This window comes from Capsicum annuum, chromosome 3 (assembly GCF_002878395.1).
Source record: "Capsicum annuum cultivar UCD-10X-F1 chromosome 3, UCD10Xv1.1, whole genome shotgun sequence".
NCBI lineage: Eukaryota > Viridiplantae > Streptophyta > Magnoliopsida > Solanales > Solanaceae > Capsicum > Capsicum annuum.
The window spans coordinates 60,729,764-60,738,900 of record NC_061113.1 but is presented as its reverse complement, the minus strand read 5'-3'; the positions used below and the strand labels follow the sequence as shown (position 1 = coordinate 60,738,900).

The window sequence follows — 9,137 nt, the reverse complement described above, 5'->3', positions numbered from 1 at the left end:
ATGTGCTTACAATGTTTAAAGATGTTCTCACATGAGTTTGGATTCAAATTGAGAATTTAAAGTCTAGACGAGAAAACTAGTGTTCTAGATTGAGTTAGTAGTTCATCATCGTGAATATGTGTTGTTTTGAGCTTTAATTCGGGGTGTGTAATGTTATAGATGGCTTGGTGAGATGATTATGATGATACATGAAGGATTTATAAGCCTCAAATCAAGTGGAAACATCATATAAAGGAATACAGTGGGCCAACGAAAGCACAAGACACAACATGATAAGTAAAGGACGCTTGGGAGCTCACCGCAATAAGGGTATTTTGTGCTGCTAATAGCAGTGGGATAGTTGGCGCGTCGTGGTAAAGGATCAAATGTAAATTTTCAAATTCCTGTAGCTCAAAGTGATTATGCTGCGTCACGGTCTTATAGCAATGAGCTCATTGGTGTTATACGATGAAGTTCAAAAGCGGGAAATTTGTGTCCAGCTATAAAAGGACAACGTGAAATCCTATTTCTACATGGATTATGATTAGACTACTATAAATAGAATGTATTAAAACACGTTATGGACATCCTGGGACATCTTGATAATAGAGGAGGCTGCTGCAACTTTATTTTTAGTTTTTCCATTCCTTAATTTAACTTATTTATGGTTTGTTCTTTCATACAATTAATTGGATGATGATTATGAACATGAGTGGCTAAAAACTTCATTTCTGGGGTTAAAGCCAAGAATATGAAGACTATTATTTTTAGTTGATTTAATTTAATTTGCTCATCACATTTGGTTGCTTTTTTATCCTTGTTTTAATTATTTTTAGGATTGATCACCCTTAAAATACATATATTGTCAACCTTGTGATATAGAGAGAGAGAGAATAGGGAGATAAAATGTGGGGATGAACAAAGTAGGGTTCTTATTCTTTTATAAAATAAGGAATTCGCACTAGCATCTAGGACAGACATGTACCTAGAAGCCTTTCTTGATTCACATGTAGTATGATAGCTTAAAGAACTTAATTGGATTATTACATCCCCGCTCAACGATGTAGTTGTAATGTCCAAATTAGGTGAACGATTAGAGGTCGTGAGACCATGATCATGCAAATAACCCTAAGAATCAATAATCAAGATAAGCAAGTTTATGAATGAAGTTCAATAACATAGTATGATTATTCAAAGTGCTTTAACCCTGGGCTTTACTGTATTGATTGTTTCAAGTCTTTACTTTACGTACTGTTTACTTTATTTTAGTTTATAAAATTCAAACTCTCTATTGGTTACTATTGCATCAAGTTAATCTTAATAAGTGAACTAGAATTTGATAGTTATTGAAACAAGTCCCTGTGGGATCAATACTTGGTTTTTTGTATGGCCACTATATTACTTAGTAGACCACGTACACTTGCGTGTGCGCTTGGGCACTGTCAAGGATGAATCACCCTCATAAAAAGTAATCCTCCTTTTCTTGATTGAATTTGGCTTCGCTGCACCCTGAATCAATCAAAAAGATTATTGATTTGATTCATCCCATTTCATTTATTTGGGTGAGAGAGAGGCTGTGAGTCACTTGGGCTATGGATTTTTTCGTTGGTTGATTCTCAAAATTCAAAGAAAAAAATTGGGTCCAGACCCATAAATGAATAGGAAGCAAGGAGAGGGTCCTTTATTAAAAGGGGAAAGAGAGGTGGGGCTTTTTTCTGAGGGGCCGCCTTGTGCAGCTTTAGAAAGGAGAGAATGACTATTAAATTCTCTCCAACCTTTTATATCTATATTTAGAAGTAGGGAGAGAGAAAGTCAATATGATATTTACGTTGGGTTTTCCAATGAAACGTTGCACTTATCTTCTTTCTCATTTAGAAGGCTCAATCCCACACCCTGACTTCAATGATGGGAACACCTCCGCATTATGGCTCTCCACTAAACAACAATTCTCCACCTTACTATATTTAGAATAGTGGTGGATCCTTTGGGAGTTACATTCATAACATAATGTAATGTTATATTCACGCAGTGATATTCTATCTTTCAAAGAGTAATACCCTGTAAGTAGTCTATGTATGTGGAGCATACTTGATAGGAGATAGACACAGGTGATAGAGGGGTCCCCCACTTTGATTCCCGCCCTATTTTGGGGGGCCACCATTTGCAACTTTATAAAGCAGAGAATGACTTTATGAAATTCTATCCAACCTTTTCTATCTATCTTTATAAGTAGGGCGAGAGAAAGTTAATTTGATATTTGCATTAGTTTATCCAACGAAATGTTACACTTATCTTTTTTCTCATTCAGAAGGCTCAGTCCCATACCCTGACTTCAATGATGGGAACAACCTTTGCACTCCAGCGCTCCACTAAACAACAGTTCTCCGCCTTACTATATTTAGAATAGTGGTTGATCCTTTAGGAGTTATATTCATAACATAATGTAATGTTATGTTCACACGGTGTTATTCTATCTTCCCAAGAGTACTACCCTGTAAGTAGTCTATATCCGTGGAGCATACTTAACATGAGATAGACATAGACGATAGAGGGGTCCCCTATTTCGATTCCCTCCCCGTTAGCATCTACGATCTTTGATAAAGGATTAGTCCGATTGGTCTTTTTGATCCGGAGTTTGCTGGTAATGGACCTACTTGCCTTGTTTATAGACCTGTTATGAAGCTAACCCTTGTTCTATTAGTTTGGTGGTTGGTACCAAGACGATTTTGTTATACCCATCAAAGGACCTCGAGATGATAATCCACAAAAAGGGATACGAGAAATTTGGAAGAATTCATATATGGAAAGAGGGATACCCGTGTAAATACATCGGTTTCTTACTCGTGCAAAGGAACTTTTTCTTGGAAACTTGGACAACAACTAATGATGTTTGTCCCACATATCATTAGGAAGATCGGGATCTTTACAAAGGACTTTTAAAGCTTTTTTCTCAATTCATATTTAGCCTAACCATGAGCAATCTGCATTTGGGATCTCGTATATTTTGCTTCTCTAACATCTTACTAAGTTTCTCCCTCATCTTTTTGCAGAAAGCCGCTCTACAGTGGTAAAGTTTCATCTTATGTTTTGGCCAAAGTTACAATAGTAACATTATACCCTAGAATATTGTTTGAATATCTCAAAATGATCTTTTAGTTCGGGGTAGAATTTGCAAAATTCCATTTCCATCGAGTATTGAATTGATCTTTCCCTTATTTTGAGCGGAGAATCTAACAAAGCTATTACTGTGGATATTTTGACAAAAAAATGTGACATTCCATGCTTTTGGAGAGTACTTTGTCATGCTAGGTTACTAATACATCCTTTTTATCTTTATTTGAGCCCAAGAATGGACTGGATCGAAACGACTTTCCTATTAAAGTCCTTTGTGACTGTATTAATTTCTGACCACACAGAATCTCCATAGCCAATTTTCCATTTTTGATAGAAGGTGTTGTCTTTGGTACTACTATTATCTTACATGATTCAGGAACTTTCATAATGTTGGCGTGATTCAGTTTGAGCAACGGATCCTGACGTGATACATCTTCGTAATGAAATATAATGGATATATGAGTTTATCCATAATGAGTATTAGATTGAAGTTCTCTTACAGAAAACCACCAACTCCTATCTCGATGATACTAAGAACTCGACCCTCTTCTCTTGTGTCAAAGTGCAGTGTAGTGTGGTGAGGTTTTGACTCACAGAAATAGTGGGAAATTAGGCTAATAAAAGGCAAAATCAACAAAATTTCTTTTCTAAGAAAGTGATCATAGTCTTTTAAGGAGCTTTGAAATCGCCAAAATGGAAGGCTTTGCACTTGTGGAGCATAAATTCAAGGGATACTCATCGAGTGGACCCAAATAGAAAGCTCCTTCTTTGCTTTTCTTCTCTGGAGTCAATTTGATGAACACAAGCCAAATTATCCTTAACTGTGACCAACAGAGAAGTAGTACCAATTACCGTGTGCTCTAAAGCTAGTCAGGAGCTTTTACTCTTGAACGAGTCGAGTCATCTCAACTTTTGAGTTCTCGTAACTAGCCAAAAAGGGAACTACTAATTATGTCATTTCTTGTGGGAAGTGGAGAACAAAAGGGAAGGCATCCAAAGTGGCATTTTCTTCTTATCTTAATGTTGGGTGCATTGATTCTCCCACAGGCTATCTATTTGGGTCGATTGACATATCTTCCCTTATTCAGTCTCTTCGGTCCCTACTTGTAGGTGCCTTATCTATCAATTAACTAGAGCGTCTTTCGCCTTATCCTATCTCTTGATGTTTGATTCCTCAGTCATGGGGGTTGGGGTGATAGAGTCCTGGACATTGTTGGAAAATATTTTGATCCATTGGCAAGGGAAGTAGTGTAAGAGAGATAAGGAGAAAGACAAAGGTAGGACCCCAAGTTTGGATATGAAAGGTAGTTCTTTTGGCCATGACTAGGAGATGGATTATGCGGAAAGGATGGATAGGATGAGTGAAATAGTGGGCAGGTAGTGCCTGAAGAGCAGAAACAAATATTTCAAAATCCCAAGGGTGAGTTCCCCCGGAGAATCCATCAGTTTATGAAAGATTTGAAAGCGCACAAGAAGGATTCATTCCCACCTTGGGCTTCTGCCACAATTCACTTCAACGTGAAGAAGGGGTTGTGAGCGCAAGGTATTTTGATGTCCAGTTTTTAAAACGGAGAGAGGGGTTAGCCGATATGGCTCTATGTTACATTTTCTATGCATAATTATATTAAAGCAGAAAAGAAATCCAATACAAATACTGAATCAAGAAGCAGCCTACCAAGTAGCTAATGAACTTCTTTGTATCAAAGCAAAATAGGCCTTCCCCACAGGGACTCAGTCTTAATTCCATTGCCTTAGTCTTTGCTATGCCTCGTCTTTCCTTCTTCGGGATAGGAACCTAAGAGCAGACTCAAAAGGAAAAAGCGTGGTCTTAGGTTTAGTCTAAAAATCCATTCACATCGATAGGGGATAGGGAACCAATAAGATGCATTTCCGGGCATATCAAACAAACTATAGGTTTTCCTTTCCATGTGATAGGGGATAAAATACGTTTTCATCGATATCTTGATTTTTGATTTTTTTTTCATAGACAAAAAGGTAAGTAAAAACAACCCTAACATTAATAAACCATGAGCAAGTCAAATTAGGATCCACAATGACAAGCAAACAGGCATTTTTAGGTCCAGAACAAACAAAAGAAGGGAAAGGCAGGTGGTTGAGACAGTGTAGTCCATTTTCACAAGAGTACAGAGCTTCAAATTAAAGAATTCTATTTCCTGTGGGAGGGCAAAATATAAGGAAGGTTGTTTTCAAGAGCGGCAGGCAGGATAAATAATGTGTGTAAGGAAGGGCCAAAGAAGGTAGCATGGCTACTAGCGGCAAGACTACATGCTTCAATTTGATAAGTGGGTGAAGGAAGAATACCTGAGCTTCAAGAAAAGAAGGCAGGGACCTCGGGACTTCGCAAAGTCAACGGTCTCAATGGGAACTAGATAAGAACTTAGATGTAAATTCTCAAGCCTTAGGCAAAAATTCTTACTTCATTCATCACAGTTCCAAGCCCGTAGAAATGGATTTCTCCTTATCCAATTGTCGGGAGAGGTTTTTCACTCTGATCATCTAAAATTACATTTGGTAAAAAAGAAAGTAAAAAACAAGCGAGGAACCCTAGAAATTAAATTATGTTATGATAATGGGAAAGTTTATCCCTCTGATCTAAGTTTTGGCCTTTGATCAAACTAGAGCGTAAGGGCACTTTTTAGTTTGCATGAGTCCCGAATTCTTTCCAATGGGTAGATAACATCTCTTTCTTGGTGAATCAGCATGTTCTAATACGTGTTGTTTAGTGCGAGTATGTATTTCATAGTTGTTACAGGCCAATCGAGTCTAAAGAAGGCTTAACAATGTGCGATATGTGGATTTGATTCAACCTTAGTAATGAGAGGGTTGGTCCTCTCATACCAGTGAATTGGGTCACATACATTAGAGCAAAAAAGTACAGGCTCACTGCTGTGGATATAGGTGTTCCCATGAAATAAACTGTTGTCATATTTTGCTAGGCTACTGGCTGGAGTTGGTCTCCCAGTAGTGATGAGAGTTCCAACTCAATGAATCACCCATTACCTCTGTATGTCCAAGTGCCATCCAATTGTGAATATAACAACTTGTCCATCGTAATCAAGTAAGAGTAACAATATTCACTAAGCTTCCTTTCAATTATCCCTATAATATGGAAGACATAGTGCTTGTTGATGTCCATGATTCCAATATATCCCTCTGGCCTTTTTTATCATGAACAGCTCGGTTTAAGTGCATCTTAATCATGATCACTAATCAATCAGGAACACTGGTCAGCGGCATTCATTCAGTTATCCTATTCAGATGGATAGGATAGTTCCCACTTGAAGCATGTTTTAAGTCTAGCTTTGAGACATTTACTGCAACCAGAACCTTCATTCCTTACTATTGCAATTCTATGCTAGCAAGTTAGTTTCATGCTGACTTACGGAACAATCACATCAATAAACAGGAAAATCAAAATTGGAACTTGAACTTGATAACTAACCTAGACTAACCCAGCTAGAGTCATGGACAACATAAATTTGTGGCATACCGAGATTGATTCATTTCATCGATGGAAATGAGTCAAGTTACCTAGCGTGACACACTATATACATCAACAGAGATCACTATGGATTTAAAATTTAGCACTCCCTTTTGCTTGTTATTATTAGGGATAGATGAACAAACCAGATCGACTTCTCGCTATATTATGCCTAGTAGTACTCGAAGCATTGACATTGAAAGAAGTACCTCAAGTATTTAAAAAAAAACAAAGACAAGGGTTATACCTATTGGATAATGCTTACTAGTCTCATCAATTAATCAAAATTCAACTCATACATAGGGAAGAAAAGAGATTGATACTTGTACTGATATCAAGTTGGAAGAGCACTGGATAGAGACTATAGGGTCTCATCCCTTCTTCAACCAAGAGATAGGGAAATTGTATCGTAGCATGAAATGACCCAATGACAAGTAATCTCTTTGTTTGCTACTCATATTTTCCAAGAAATTGAATAGATAAAGAGAAAGACCTTAGAAGACGAGGAAATCTCTGACATTTTACTTATACTTTACTCTCAACTTTGAGAATTTCAACTTAGATCAGAGTAGGGAAAGCAGAGAGGCTATTAATTATATACGTAGTAATGAATGCCCGACCTTTATAGTGGAGCAATCCTATGGTTAGGATCGCGACACATCAATCCTTTTTACCAAAGTAAGGTTGACTGCGGATGATAGTTATACGTCCGCTAGTAGTCAAAATTGAGAAATTGTACAGATTTAATTCGATGACTCATGTCTTTATTGGTAACTAATCACCTTTGGGTAGAAGCATGGCAACAAAAAGAAGTCATCCTTGAGGATCTTCTAACTGAAGATAAAGGACCTGTAATTGAATTAATAACCATAGATACTAGACTAACACTTAAATTAGCTATGACAGTATCAGATGGTGTGTTTTATATGTTTGATCTTAATCCCATTGAATAGAGGATCTTAATGTTTGCTTGGAGAGTGAAAATCCTTATGCGATAAATTAATAGCATTGAATTTAGTTCTTTCCTTCTTTCTTACTTTCATGGTTTGGCTTGGCCTTTTTCTGAGCTATACCAAAGAGCGATTTGAGTGCATCATGTATGACCTTGGCATTCATCTTGTTGTTATTAAGAATATTTTGGAATATTTTGTTGACACACTTCATCATAGTTTCTTTACTACTCCATTCTTTCATTTTATTTGATCCTTACTCTATATTCAGATGCATATTAAGAGGGAAAGACTTAGATTGGGAAAGGGGCCTCCTCTGCCTATGGCCTGTTCGTTACTCACCTTTCTAACTACGATACTGGGATTTTTTTTGTATAAGGACTCTTTATGCACTGAGAATTTCCTTGAATAAATGGATACCTTGCTTCAACTTTTATCATAGATAGCTAATATGAGTAGGAAATATTTTCAAGAAATGAATTGAATTTTCCAATAGTAATAAGCTAATTGATTTAGTACATTTAACTTAGAACTATTAAACTTTAGCCGATGACCTAAGAAAAAGCCAGTCTTACCTTAGAATTTTTCTCTGATATCTATCTTTTGCCTTAACCACATCAAAAAGGAATTGAACCTCTTCTAGTTTTTTGAAAACTCTAATCCATCTAATGTCTGCCACCCTTCCCCTCCTCTTTCCTCCATTAGTTTAGCTACAACAACCACAGATGCAGAAAGTGATTCCTCTATGGAAAATCGGAAACATCGAAGTAGGATGTGGCTTATAAATAGAAAGATAAGGCATTAACGGACCGACTTGACAGGACCCTCTTTTGCTCTATCTAACTCGGCATGGGCTCCTTCCGACCCTACATAAATATATTCGGACACGTGCACTACTCATCTCGGTACTAAAACCCATTAGAGCAGGCCTATAAGACTATGAGCCCCACCTTCTACGTGCAATCCAAATAATGTAGGTGCACAAGAGTACTTCACGCCACAACTATCTCCTTTTTATAGGTTCTACGGACCGATGCCTGCTGCTTCATTTGGGAGAAAAGAATCATAGACATGACGGTCATTAGAAGGAAGATTCTCCATAAAAAAATTCATCGTGTATCATTTGTAGCAAAACTATGAACAAAGCTAGCAATCTGGACCGTATTGAAAAGGTTCCAGAGACACAACATGGAAAAGTAACAATATTAGGAAACGAGGTCCAAGTACGAAGAAATGGTAGAATTACTGAATGAACACGAGCCGTGGATAATACCTGAGGCATAAAAGAAGCATTATCTATGTTATACCAAAACCACCAGCCACCAACTTAATTTATGATAAGCCCACCAATTTTATTGAAAAATGCCTACGGTTAAAAACCATCAACATGTCAAGATCCAAATTCGAATTGGTTCCTGGTCCTGGTCAAAGACCACTGTGTTCACGCCGGTGGTCCAAAAAAGAGGTAAAGTAGTGGTATCTTTATTTTCATTATGAATGACATGCTTTTCCTGCTCCCTCCCCGTGTCCACTAACGCTCCTGTTCAGAGCAAAGAGAGGGCCAAAAAGTGCCGCTAAAGCAGCATAAGCAG

At 37.4% G+C, this 9,137-nt stretch overlaps 1 pseudogene; it reads right to left on the bottom strand.

The window, feature by feature from the left end:
* Positions 1 to 3,002: 3,002 nt before the first annotated feature.
* LOC124896531 lies at positions 3,003 to 3,565 on the bottom strand (annotated as a pseudogene).
* Positions 3,566 to 9,137: the final 5,572 nt, after the last annotated feature.